Source organism: Triticum aestivum, chromosome 5B (assembly GCF_018294505.1).
Source record: "Triticum aestivum cultivar Chinese Spring chromosome 5B, IWGSC CS RefSeq v2.1, whole genome shotgun sequence".
NCBI classification, from domain to species: domain Eukaryota; kingdom Viridiplantae; phylum Streptophyta; class Magnoliopsida; order Poales; family Poaceae; genus Triticum; species Triticum aestivum.
The window spans coordinates 358,971,281-358,985,775 of record NC_057807.1 but is presented as its reverse complement, the minus strand read 5'-3'; positions in this window follow the sequence as shown (position 1 = coordinate 358,985,775).

Genomic DNA, 14,495 nt, shown 5'->3' with positions numbered 1-14,495 from the left:
AGGATTGCTCTCCACTCGAAAATGTTTTTAACTTAGGCAATTACGGGGTCGCAGCTAAGCCCCCGAGTGGGAGGATTGCTCTCCACTCAGAAATGTTTTGAACTTAGGCGATTACGGAGTCGCAGCTAAGCCCCCGAGTGGGAGGATTTCTCTCCACTCGGAAATGTTTTTAACTTAGGCTATTACGGGATCGCAGCTAAGCCCCCGAGTGGGAGGATTGCTCTCCACTCGGAATGTTTTTAACTTAGGCGAATCAGGTTCGTGGCTAAGCTTCCGAGTGGGAGGATTGCTCTCCACTCGGAAATGTTTTTTACTTAGGCGAATCGGGTTCACAGCTAAGCCACCCACTGGGGGATTTGTACACAAATGATTATGGGGAACCGATCATTAAGATGATGTAAAACATCTTGTCTTCGAAAGCAAACTGAAATACTCTTATTACAACTCGTCGGGTCGAGTGATTCTAAGTATAGAAAGGACGAAGCAGCTCTGTGTTCCATGTGTGCGGCTCGTCCATGTTCTTGGCTATGTTGTAGATGTGGTACGCTCCGTTTTGAAGCACCTTGGTGATGATGAAGGGACCTTCCCAAGCCGGAGCGAGCTTGTGAGGCCGTTTCTGATCCACTCGGAGCACAAGGTCTCCTTCTTGGAACGCTTGACCTCTGACGTTGCGAGCATGGAATCAGCGCAGATCTTGCTGATAAATGGTCGACCGAATCAAAGCCATCTCGCGTTCTTCTTCCAGGAGATCAATTGCGTCTTCGTGTGCCTGCTCTGCTTTTGCTTCTGAGAAGAGTTCCACTCGGGGGGCATTGTGCAGCAAATCACTCGGGAGTACAGCCTCGGCGCCGTACACCAAGAAGAATGGGGTTTGGCCAGTCGACCGATTCGGTGTTGTTCTCAGCCCCCACAAGACGGATGGTAACTCAGTCACCCAGGATCCAACATCGTGCTTGAGGTCGTGCATTAGTCGGGGCTTTAACCCTTGGAGGATCAAACCATTCGCCCTTTCTGCTTGTCCATTCGACTGCGGGTGTGCGACAGACGCATAGTTCACCCAAGCGCCTTGGGACGCATAGAACGCCTTGAACTCGTCGGAATCAAAGTTGGAGCCGTTATCTGTGATAATGCTACGAGGAACTCCATATCTGAATATCAACTCCTTGATGAAACTGACGGTACTACCTGCGCCAAGGTTCTTGATGGGCTTAGCTTCGATCCACTTGGTGAACTTGTCGACTGCTACAAGCAAATGGGTGAAACCACTCGTGCCGGTCTTGAAGGGTCCTACCATATCCAATCCCCAGACTGCAAATGGACACACGAGTGGAATAGTCTTCAAGGCTGACACAGGTTTGTGGGACATGTTGGAGTAGAACTGATAGCCTGCGCACTTGTCGACTATATACTTTACCATCTCGTTTGCTCGAGGCCAATAGAATCCTGCTCGGTATGCTTTGTCCATGATGGTCAAAGAGGACGCATGGTGACCACAGCTCCCCGAGTGGATATCATTTAGGATCATTCGACCTTCTTCTGGGGTGATGCAACGCTAAGCCACTCCTGTGACACTTTCTCTGTAAAGCTGTCCTTTCATTACTGTGAAGGCTTTGGATCGACGGACTATCTGGCGGGCTTCATCCTCATCTTCCAGGATCTCCTTTCTGAGAATGTACGCAATGTACGGTACTGTCCAGCCGGGTGTGATCACCAAGACCTCCATGATCAAGTCGAGCACAGATTGAATCTCAATCTCAGTCATGTTGGTTGAACTTATCGGTTGCGGGGGCTCTTCCTTGAAGGTATCCTCTTGTACTGATGGGGTATGGAGATGCTCTAAGAACACATTGCTGGGGACAGGCTTCCGAGTGGAACCTATCTTCGCCAGATCATCAGCAGCTTGATTCTTGATTCGCAGTATGTGGTGGAGCTCTAATCCCTCAAACTTCTTCTCTACCTTTCTCACTGCGTTGCAATAAGCAGTCATTGCGGGACTCCTGACATGCCATTCCTTCATTACCTGATTGACCACTAAATATGAGTCACTGTAGACCATTAAGCGTCGGACGCCGACTGATATGGCCATACGCAACCCATACAATAGTGCCTCATATTCAGCTTCATTGTTAGAAGAATCAAAGTGAATCTGGAGGACATAACTGAGCTTGTCTCCTCGTGGGGACACTAAGACCACTCTTGCGCCAGAGCCATTTAACACTTGGACCCATCAAAGAACATGGTCCAATGTTCCAACTGGATTTGAGTCGGCTGCTATTGTTCTGTCCACTCTGCGAGGAAATCTGCAATTGCTTGAGACTTGATGGCCTTCTTTGCCTCAAACTTGATATCTAATGGAAGAAGTTCAATCGCCCACTTTGCCACTCGACCGGTTGCATCTCTGTTATTCAGAATCTCCGACAATGGAGCGTCGCTGACAACTAAAACTGAATGATCAGAGAAATAATGTGCAACCTTCTTCATGGTTAGGTAAATCCATAAACAATCTTCTAATAATGAGGGTATCTCTGCTTGGACGGGGTCAAGACCTCTGAAATGTAATAGACTGGGCGCTGAACTTTGAAGGCTTTGCCTTCCTCTTCCTGCTCGACCGTGAGCACTGTGCTGACAACTTGTCATGTGGCTGCGATGTAAAGCAATAGAGGCTCTTTAATGACTGGAGTGGCAAGCACCGGTTGGGTGGAAAGCAGAGCTTTGATTTCTTCAAAGGCTGCTTCGGCTTCATCATTTCACTTGAACTTGTCAGACTTCTTCATCAATCGGTAAAGAGGCAGTGCCTTTTCACCGAGGCATGAGATGAATCGACTCAATGCGGACAAACAACCAGTAAGCTTCTGAACATCATGCACACGCACTGGACGTTTCATTCGGAGGATAGTGCCAATCTTCTCTGGATTCGCGTCGATTCCTCGTTCGGAAACGAGAAAACCGAGTAACTTTTTGTTGGGGACTCTGAATGTGCATTTTGATGGATTGAGCTTGATATCATACCTCCTAAGATTGGCAAAGGTTTCAGCGAGGTCAGTCAGCAGGTCAGGACCTTTGCGTGACTTAACCACTATGTCATCCATGTATGCTTCCACATTCTGACTGATTTGAGTGAGCAGGCACTTCTGAATCATGCGCATGAATGTGGCACCAACATTCTTGAGGCCAAAGGGCATAGTAACATAACAAAAACACCCGAACGGGGTGATGAAAGCCATTTTGATCTCGTTGGGTCCAAACAGTCGGATCTGATGGTACCCAGAATAAGCGTCCAGGAAGGATAGTCGCTCGCACCCCGCGGTTGAGTCGACTATCTAGTCGATGCGGGGCAGAGGAAAATGATCTTTCGGGCAGGCCTGATTGATGTGCTTGAAGTCAATACACATTCGAAGCTTGGGAACCATAAAGACATTGGCGAGCCACTCGGAGTGGTATATCTTGAGGATGAACTCAGCGGCTAGAAGCCGAGCCACCTCCTCGCCAATTGCCTTCCTTTTCTCCGTGGCAGACCGACGAAGATGCTCCTTAACAGGTTTTGCCTTTGGGTCGACTCGCAAATGGTGCTCAGCCAGTTCTCTGGGTACACCCGGCATGTCAGATGGCTTCCATGCGAAGATGTCCCAGTTCTCATGGAGGAACTGGATGAGCGCGTCATCCTATTTGCTGTCGATTGTCGTTGAGATGTGGGTCGGAGCGGCATTGGGATCGGTCGGGTGAATGTGAACTGGCTTGGTCTCCCCAGCTGACTGAAATGCGGACTCTGAGGCAGGCCTCTTGGCATGCAACAAATCACTCAGATCTGCAGTCTTCTGATACTCTTGAAACTCAACAGCTGTCATCTGCTCATCTGAAGACAATCCTCTGCTTTTTCTGGTTACCGGAGACCGTTATCATGCCTTTGGGGCTAGACATCTTCATCTTGAGGTACACATAACACGATCGAGCCATGAAGCTAGCATAGGCAGGTCTGCCCAAAATGGCATGATAAGCACTCCAGAAATCCACAACCTCAAACGTCAACTTTTCTTTGCGGTAATTCTTCTCATTGCCAAAACCACATAAAGAGCAATATGACCGAGTGAATCGTCTTTCTTTCCTGGGATGACTTCGTGGAACCTCATATTTCTCTCGCTGAGTTTGGACATCGGAATGCCCATTCCTTTGAGGGCCTTAGCGTAGAGGATATTGAGGCCATTGCCGCCATCTATCAGAACTTTGGTCAGTCGAGTGCCCCCAACGACTGGGTCGACCACCAGTGCCTGCAGCCCAGGGGTAGCTACTCGTGGCGGGTGGTCTGACTGGTCGAATGTCATAGGAGTTTTTGACCACTTCAGAAATTTTGGTGTTGCCGGAGCAACCATGTTCACCTCTCTGTTAATGACTTTCAGTTGACTTCTGCTCTCAACATCAGTAAAAATCACCAGGGTGGCATTAACATTGGGGTATCCACCATCCTCCTCTTCCTTGTCTTGCTCCTTATCAGAATCTTTATCCTTCTCGCTAGGCTGGCCTTTCATCTGGAAGCTCCGAATCAGGAGTCGACACTGTCGAGTGGTATGCTTGGGGAGGATCAGATTCCCCTCTTCATCTTTCTTGGTATGAATATGACACGACAGATCCATCACATCATTTCCATCTTGATATTTTACCTTCTTGGGATTCCAGGGCCCCTTGGGCTTTCCTTTGAACTTTCCTTGATTCAACACTGCTGCCTCGGCAGGACCTGCTGCCTCAGCCTTTCGCTTCTGCTTCCGACTGGAATTTCCTCCTCCGGTGTCCTGGGCGACTGTTTTGTGCTTACCACTCCGGAGTCGGTCTTCCTCTTGGCCGTTAGCGTACTTGGTGGCAATCTCCATCATCCAAGTCAGAGTCATATCTCCTGTCCAACCAAACTTCAGATTGAGCTCTCTGTAGCGAACACCCTCTTTGAAGGCACAAACTGCTTGGTAATCGGACACATTCTCCACCGTGTGGTGCAGAGTGATCCATCTCTGGATATAGTCTCTCAAGGTTTCATTCGGTTTTTGCATGCAATGCTGCAACTCTGGTAGACTAGCAAGCCTCTTGCAGGTGCTCTCGAATGTTCTGGTAAACACTCGGGCTAACTCATCCCAACTCAAAATGCTCCCAGGGGCCAACTGATTCAGCCAAGCTCTAGCAGAACCTTCAAGCATTAGAGGGAGGTGCTTCATGGACACCTCATCGCTGCCGCCACCGATGTGCACAACCACTTTGTAGTCTTCAAGCCATGTGTCGGGCTTCGACTCTCCCATGAACTTACTGACGCCAGTCGCCAATCAAAAGTTGTGGGGGATCTCAATGGCCCTGATAGCTCTTCCGAAACACTCAGGACCAGACACGTGGACCCTGCTTCCGCTGGGCATGTCTCTGTCTATCCCTTCTCTGTATGCTTTGTTCTGGTCGACCAAGCCCTGAACAAGGACTGACCTTGCATCGAACCCAGGCTCTCTTGGGTCGACTGGAACTCTGCGGTCATTACCGTATGGATGCCTATCATCATACCACCGGAGCACGTATGACCTGCCCCTCGGAAGGGGCAAAGGCACTCAACGGTAGTTGTCGCGGGCGTACCCACGGTCATCATGTCCATGAGATCTTCCTAGGTGTCCATCTTGGCGGTGCTCACGATCTCCTCGCCGCAAAGGTGACCTAGGAACGTGCGCCGACTGAATGGTGTCTGCCCTTACTGACTGACTGTGAATTCTTTTCCGCGACTGGGACACGGTGGAGTTCTGGTCTCTTGCTGCCTGGACCAGCGCCCTGATTTGTTCCAAGCCCCTTCCAGCCTCCGAGCGAGATGGCTGAATGGACTCCATGATACGCGCAACGGCCGCAAGATTCTGAATCGGTGTACGGAATACCTAAATTTCCAGTGGAAACAACTGTCGTGAACGCCGACTGGATTCAGGGATCAGTCGACGGGCACACTCGTTGAGAGAATGTGGGAGATTCTCCAAACGAGTGCGCTTAGCCAGCATGGCCAGGTGCACTTCCTCCAAAGCCTGAGCCTCGGGGGTTTCCCCTATGATGGGGGTGTGGAGAGCCTCCTCGTCGCGGCGGTGCAGCCCCTCCCTCCGCTGCGGACTGAGAGGTTGAGGCTGATACTCCTCATGGTCGAATGACATGCCGTCGTCGTCCCTGTTCTCGCTGCAACACAGAAACCAGGCGGGTTGCGATGGGAGTCGACCATGAGGACCTCCGCCGCAGGGTCACAACTCCCGCTCTCGGAAAGTGTGTCTGCCAAGTCAGTCGACGGGTCGACCGGACCGCAGTGATATACGTCGGGCTCGATCGCCGCGACTTGGGGTGTGAATGCCTGTCGAGCCACTGCGTGCTTCACCCATTGCTGGAGCCGCGATCGACCAGACCGCTTGCGGCGGTGACCAGCTGATGGGGTTATGTACCTAGGGTAGGGTCATGGACCTGATCTAAGTACCTTACCCAAGGACACCCTTAGAAGAAGTCGCCTTCCAGTCGACCAACGAGGGACACACTCGACTGTCTTGAAGGACTCGACCACGAAGACTCACTCGACCACCAGAAGGTCAAGAGGCACTCTGCACTGCAACGGCCTGTAATCAAGTAGACTTTATGATAGTAAAGGCACTTTATGTGGGGCGTTACCAGTAACGCCCCAGACTTAACTCACCTTAAACCCTCTCCTACGTGGGCTGGCTGGGGTCCTGGCGCACTCTATATAAGCCACCCCCCTCCACAGGCAGAAGGGTTCGGCACCTTGTAACTCATATACTCATAATCCACTCGACCGCCTCCGGGCTCCGAGATGTAGGGCTTTTACTTCTTCCGAGAAGGGCCTGAACTCGTACATCCCTTGTGTTCACAACCTCTCCATAGCTAGGACCTTGCCTCTCCATACCTACCCCCCACTCTACTGTCAGGCTTAGAACCACGACAGTTGGCGCCCACCGTGGGGCAGGTGTTTTAGCGATTTTTGTGGAGAAGTTGCGATTCTTCTGAGTACTTTCATCATGGTGTCCGCTGGAGTTTTGGTCGGGGGTCAAGAGATCCGTCTCGGCACTCTCACCTTCATCGCCGACGACTCCGCGTGGCTCCATGAGGCTCCACTCGATGTTGATGCGCTCCCCGTCCGCGGTGCGACGCATTTTCGCACATGTGTCCGCGGCGTTCTGCTGCGGCAACCATCGACCCAGTATCGGTCGGCTCCTCCATCGTCCACCCTCCCGGTCTCCCGCCAGCGCAAGCGCTCAGGACGGTCGAGGCTTCAGCGATGGGTGAGGCACGCGGTGGCTCGCCAATCGGCCGCCACCCAAGTTGCGGCAATCGAGCCCAACGAATCTCTCTACGGCTTGTTCGATCTGTCGACTGGCTCCGTAGAGACTGCATCCGAGTGCGGTAGCAGTGATCCAGCGGCGGAAATCTTGATGGTCGACGGGCCCCACAGTCCCCCTGGCTTCGCCCGTGATGGTGGAGCAGGTGACGGCGGCGACCCTGCACGAGGCTACGAAGAGTACCAGCCCGAGCCACTCGACTCTCTGCAAAGAGAGGAACTTCGCCGCAGGAACGTGGATCCCTTGCGTACTCCCATCGCAGGAGAAACCCCCGAGGCTCGTGCCTTGGAGGAGGCACGTCTGGCCAACTTGGCCGAACACACTCGACTGGAGAATCTTCAGCGAGCACTCGACGAGCGCGCGCGGCAACGAGTTCCCGACACCAATCGACGTCAACTCTTCCCGCCGACTCAGGTATATCGAACCCCAATCCAGAATTTAGCAGCTACGACCCGTATAGCAGAGTCCATCTAGCCTTCGCAGTCGGAAGCTGGCAGAGGTTTACTGCAGATCAGGGATCTTCTCCGAGCAGCAGGAGATCAGAACTCAGCCGTGTCTCAATCGCGCAACAGAATTCACAGTCGATCTGTCACTGTGAATACGGTTCAGTCGGCTCACAGCCCCAGATCGCCTCCGCGGCGTGAGGGGCGCGAGAATCGGCGAGATCAATATGGCGACAGACTCGACCGAGATGATAGGCGTCAAGTGCCCACTTCTCCGAGGGGTGGGTCTTACGCTCCTTGGCGGCAAGATGACAGGCGTCAGTACAGTACAGGGCGAAGGGTTCCAGTCGACCCCAGAGAACCAGGCTTCGACGCACGATCCATTATCGTGCAAGGCTTGGTCGACCGGAACAGAGCCCATCGAGGCGGACTCGACAGAGACGCACCCATAAGCAGTCGAGTGCATGTTTCTGGTCCTGAATGTTTTAGCAGAGCTATCAGAGCCGCAGTTATCCCTCCCAATTTCAGGTTGGCAACAGGAGTCAGCAAGTTCACTGGTGAGTCTAAGCCTGAAACTTGGCTTGAAGACTACCGAGTGGCAGTTCAGATTGGTGGTGGGAACGACGAGGTGGCCATGAAGCATTTGCCCCTCATGCTGGAAGGTTCTGCCAGGGCATGGTTGACTCAATTACCTCCTAGCAGCATTTACACTTGGGAGGATCTGTCCCGAGTGTTCATCAGAACGTTTGAAGGAACTTGCAAGCGACCAGCTGGATTGACAGAGTTGCAAGTGTGCGTGCAGAAAGCTAATGAGACTCTCAGAGAGTATATTCAGAGGTGGATCACTTTGCACCACACTGTGGAGAATGTGTCTGATCATCAGGCAGTCTGCGCCTTCAAAGATGGCGTCAAGAACAGAGAACTGAGTTTGAAGTTTGGTCGAACCGGTGACATGACCTTGAGTCGGATGATGGAGATTGCTACCAAGTACGCCAACGGCGAAGAAGAAGACCGACTCCGAAGCGGCAAGCACAAGCCGAGTCAGTCGGAAAAAGGAAACACCAGTCGGAAACAAAAGCGGAAGGCTGAACCGGCAGCTCCTGGAGAGGCTCTGGCCGTGACTCAGGGAAAGTTTAAGGGGAAACCAAAAGGATCCTGGAACCCCAAGAAGGTAAAGGATAAAGAAGGGAATGACGTAATGGATATGCCGTGTCACATCCACACGAAGAAAGACGAAGAGGGGAATATCATCTACCCGAAGCACACCACTCGCCAATGTCGACTCCTGATCCAGCAGTTTCAGGGAAAACAGTCTAAGGACAAGGAGAAGGAGTCAGACAAGGCTGAAGACAAGGAGGACAGTGGGGAGGGATATCCGCATATCAACTCCACTCTGATGATCTTTGCAGATGTGGAAAGCAAGAGTCGACTGAAGGTCATTAACCGAGAGGTGAACATGGTTGCCCCTGCAAAAGCAAATTATCTGAAATGGTCTCAAATACCCATCACATTCGACCAATCTGATCACCCGACTCACATTGCCACCCCTGGGAGGCAAGCTTTGGTGGTCGATCCAGTGGTCGAAGGCACTCGACTGACAAAGGTGCTGATGGATGGTGGAAGCGGACTGAATTTGTTGTATGCAGACACACTGAAAGGAATGGGCATTCCGATGTCCCGACTGAGCACTAGTAACATGAGCTTTCATGGAGTTATACCAGGGAAGAAAGCCGAGTCACTCGGCCAAATAGCTTTGGATGTGGTGTTTGGTGATTTGAAACACTTTCGCAAAGAAAAGTTGACGTTTGAGGTCGTGGATTTTCAGAGTGCATATCATGCCATTTTGGGGAGACCAGCTTACGCACGGTTCATGGCTCGACCATGTTACGTGTACCTCAAATTGAAGATGCCCGGCCCCAAAGGAGTGATCACTGTCACCGGTGATAGGAAAAAGGCAGAAGAGTGCTTTCAGAAGGGCTCCAAGATTGCCGATTCCCAGGTGACAGCGGTCGAGTTCGAGGAATACAAGCAAAACACAGATCCGAGTGACTTGCTGCGATCAAAGAAACCCGCCACAGAGTCTGCATTCCAGTCGTCCGGTGAGATGAAGCCTGTTCACATTCACCCGACCGACCCCGATGCAGCTCCGACCCGCATCTCCACAACACTCGACCCAAAATAGGAAGAAGCGCTCATCCAGTTCCTCCGTGAGAACTGGGACATTTTTGCATGGAAGCCCGTTGACATGCCAGGTGTTCCCAGGGGACTGGCTGAGCATCGCCTAAGAGTCGACTCATCTGCAAAACCAGTCAAAGAGCATCTTCGGCGGTCCGCCGTCCAGAAGAGAAAAGCCATTGGTGAAGAAGTGGCTCGACTGTTGGCGGCAGGATTTATCCGAGAGATATAGCACTCCGAGTGGCTCGCTAATGTCGTCATGGTTCCTAAGAAGGACAAGTCGCTCCGAATGTGCATTGATTTCAAGCACATCAACCGGGCCTGCCCGAAAGATCATTTTCCTCTCCCTCGCATAGATCAAATTGTTGACTCGACCGCGGGATGCGAGAGGTTATCTTTTTTAGATGCTTACTCCGGGTACCACCAGATCCGTCTGTACGGGCCCGACAAGGTAAAAACAGCTTTCATCACTCCATTCGGGTGCTTCTGCTATATCACCATGCCATTCGGCCTCAAGAATGCCGGAGCCACATTTATGCGAATGATTCAGAAGTGTCTACTCACTCAAATCAGTCGGAATGTGGAAGCTTATATGGATGATATTGTTGTCAAGTCACGAAAAGGTTCCGACCTGCTCGCTGATCTCGCCGAAACATTTGCCAACCTCAGAAGATATGATATCAAGCTCAATCCATCAAAGTGCACATTTGGAATTCCTGGTGGCAAGTTACTCGGTTTTCTCGTTTCCGAACGGGGAATTGACGCTAACCCAGAGAAGATTGGCACTATTCTCCGAATGAAACGCCCTGTGCGAGTGCACGATGTCTAGAAGCTTACTGGATGCTTGGCCGCATTAAGTCGATTCATCTCATGACTCGGTGAAAAGGCATTGCCTCTTTACCGACTGATGAAGAAGACAGACAAGTTCGAGTGGACTCCAGAAGCTGATGCAGCGTTTGCCGAGCTAAAAGCTCTGCTCTCCACCCAGCCGGTGCTTGCTGCTCCAATCAGCAAAGAGCCTCTGTTGCTCTATATCGCAGCCACAGGACAAGTCGTCAGTACTGTGCTTACGGTCGAGCGGGAAGAAGAAGAAAAACCTCTCAAAGTTCAGCGCCCAGTGTATTATTTGTCTGAAGTCTTGACTCCATCCAAGCAGAGATATCCTCATTATCAGAAGCTTGTGTATGGAATATACATGACCACAAAGAAGGTTGCTCATTATTTCTCTCATCATTCCATCACAGTCGTCAGCGACGCTCCACTATCAGAGATTTTGCACAACAGAGATGCAACTGGTCGAGTGGCCAAATGGGCGATTGAACTTCTTCCCCTTGATATCAAGTTCGAGGCAAAGAAAGCCATTAAGTCCCAGGCAATAGCAGATTTCCTCGCCGAGTGGATTGAACAGCAGCAGCCGACTGAAGTTCACTCGGAGCATTGGACCATGTTCTTTGATGGCTCTAAGATGTTGAATGGTTCCGGTGCTGGGGTTGTCCTGGTTTCCCCAGAGGAGATAAGCTCAGATATGTGCTGCAGATTCACTTTGATTCCTCCAACAATGAGGCAGAATATGAGGCCCTCTTATATGGGTTGCGCATGGCCATTTCACTCGGCGTCCGTCGCCTGATGGTCTATGGCGACTCGGATTTAGTGGTCAACCAGGTGATGAAAGAGTGGGACGTGAGAAGCCCAGCCATGACTGGATACTGCAGTGCAGTGAGGAAGCTGGAAAAGAAGTTCGAGGGGTTAGAGCTCCATCATATACCCCGACTGAAAAATCAAGCAGTTGATGATCTAGCAAAGATAGGTTCCAAGAGAGAAGCCATTCCGAGTGGTGTGTTCTTGGAGCATATACACACTCCGTCAGTCAAAGAAGATCCTTTCACCGAAGAAACTCCACAGCCCAAGAGTGCCACGGATCCGACTGTTGTTGAAGTCCCAGCGGTGGTCGACTTGATCTTGGAGGTCTTGGTGGTCATTCCCGACTGGACAGTTCCATACGTCGCGTATATCCTGAGAAAAGAGCTCCCGGAGGATGAGGAAGAGGCTCGACAGATCGTCCGTCGATCTAAGGCCTTTACCGTAATCAAAGGACAATTGTAAAGAGAAAGCGCGACTGGAGTTGGTCAGAAGTGCATAACACCAGAAGAAGGTCGACTCATCCTCAATGATATCCACTCGGGGACCTGTGGTCATCATGCGTCCTCTCGGACCATCGTGGCCAAAGCATACCGAGCCGGATTTTACTGGCCAAAGGCGAATGAGATGGCAAAAGAGATAGTGGATAAGTGCGAGGGATGTCAGTTCTACTCGAATATGTCGCACAAGCCTGCGTCAGCTCTGAAGACTATCCCACTCGTTTGGCCTTTCGCAGTATGGGGACTGGACATGGTCGGTCCTTTGAGAACAGGACGAAGTGGCTTCACGCATGTACTGGTGGCAGTCGACAAGTTCACCAAGTGGATCGAGGCTAAACCAATCAAGAACCTTGACACTGGTACTGCTGTTAGTTTCATCAGGGAACTAATATTCAGATATGGAGTCCCGCACAGCATCATTACGGATAATGGGTCGAACTTTGACTCGGAGGAATTCAGAGATTTCTGCAACTCTCAAGGCACACGGGTCGACTACGCTTCAGTCGCCCATCCGCAGTCGAATGGACAAGCAGAGCGAGCTAATGGATTGATTCTTAAGGGATTGAAGCCCCGACTGATGCGTGATCTCAAACACGCGGCTGGAGCTTGGGTCGACGAACTTCCCTCAGTGCTTTGGGGGCTGCGGACCACACCTAATCGGTCGACCGGAAGAACTCCATTCTTCTTGGTCTACGGAGCTGAAGCAGTCTTGCCGAGTGATCTTCTCCACAATGCTCCCCGAGTTGAAATCTACAACGAAGCAGAGGCTGAACAAGCGCGGCAGGACGCAGTCAACCTCTTAGAGGAAGAAAGGGAGATGGCTCTGATCCGGTCGACCATCTACCAACAAGATTTGCATCGTTTCCACGCCAGAAATGTGAGAGGTCGAGCCTTCCAGGAAGGAGATTTGGTTCTCCGAGTGGATCAGCACAAACCACACAAGCTTGCTCCTTCTTGGGAAAGCCCCTTCATCGTCACCAAGGTTCTCCACAACGGGGCGTACCATCTTTACAACGTCAAGCATAATATCGACGAGCCCCGAGCTTGGAACGCGGAGCTACTCCACCCATTTTATACTTAAGTTTTATCACTCGGATGAGTTGCAATAAAGTACTTCTGTAGTTCATGGACCTCAAAATAATAGTGTCATAGTTCCTCCATAATTTCTGTCACTTTTTATTTTTGTCCAATAAAATTCCCCCTCAGTGGGTGACTTAGCTGCGAATCCGTTTCGCCTAAGTTTGTAAAAATCCTACCGAGTGGTGAGCCAGACTCCCACTCGGAGGCTTAGCTGCGAATCTGTTTCGCCTAAGTTTGTAAAAATCCTACCGAGTGGTGAGCCAGACTCCCACTCGGAGGCTTAGCTGCGAATCCGTTTCGCCTAAGTTATCAAAATCCTACCGAGTGGTAAGCCAGCCTTCCACTCGGAGGCTTAGCTGCAGTCCAAGGACTCGCCTAAGTTTGTCAAAATCCTACCGAGTGAAGAGCAACCCTCTCACTCGGGGGCTTAGCTGCAGCCCTGTGCTCGCCTAAGTTATCAAAATCCTACCGAGTGAAGAGCAACCCTCTCACTCGGGGGCTTAGCTGCAGTCGAAGCACTCGCCTAAGTTATAAAAATCCTACCGAGTGAAGAGCAACCCTCTCACTCGGGGGCTTAGCTGCAGTCCAAGCACTCGCCTAAGTTATAAAAATCCTACCGAGTGGTAAGCCAGACTTTCACTCGGAGGCTTAGCTGCAGTCCAAGCACTCGCCTAAGTTATAAAAATCCTACCGAGTGAAGAGCAACCCTCTCACTCGGGGGCTTAGCTGCAGTCCAAGCACTCGCCTAAGTTATCAAAATCCTACCGAGTGAAGAGCAAACCTCTCACTCGGGGGCTTAGCTGCAGTCCAAGCACTCGCCTAAGTTATAAAAATCCTACCGAGTGAAGAAGCAACCCTCTCACTCGGGGGCTTAGCTGCAGTCCAAGCACTCGCCTAAGTTATCAAACTCCTACCGAGTGGTAAGCCAGACTTTCACTCGGAGGCTTAGCTGCAGCCCTATGCTCGCCTAAGTTATAAAAATCCTGCCGAGTGAAGAGTAAACCTCTCACTCGGGGGCTTAGCTGCAGCCCAGTGCTCGCCTAAGTGGACTAAAGAATAAGTCGATTGCAGTAAAGGCGCCTTGCTTTGAACCTGCAAAAGACATTTCGAGCCAAAGGCAATTGTATTCAAGCTCTAAATTCAAGTCCGAATCGATATCTAAAGGAACCGAAAGTGCTCAGGCGTTAAGCCTGTTAAGGTTTATCGGTTACAATTCCACTCGGCATACCGAGGCAAATTTAAAGCGTCAAGCCAGAAGAAGTTTTTTACCCCTCCTGTGGAGGGCTGGAAGGTGCAACGAATTCATCAAGATCAATTCCGTC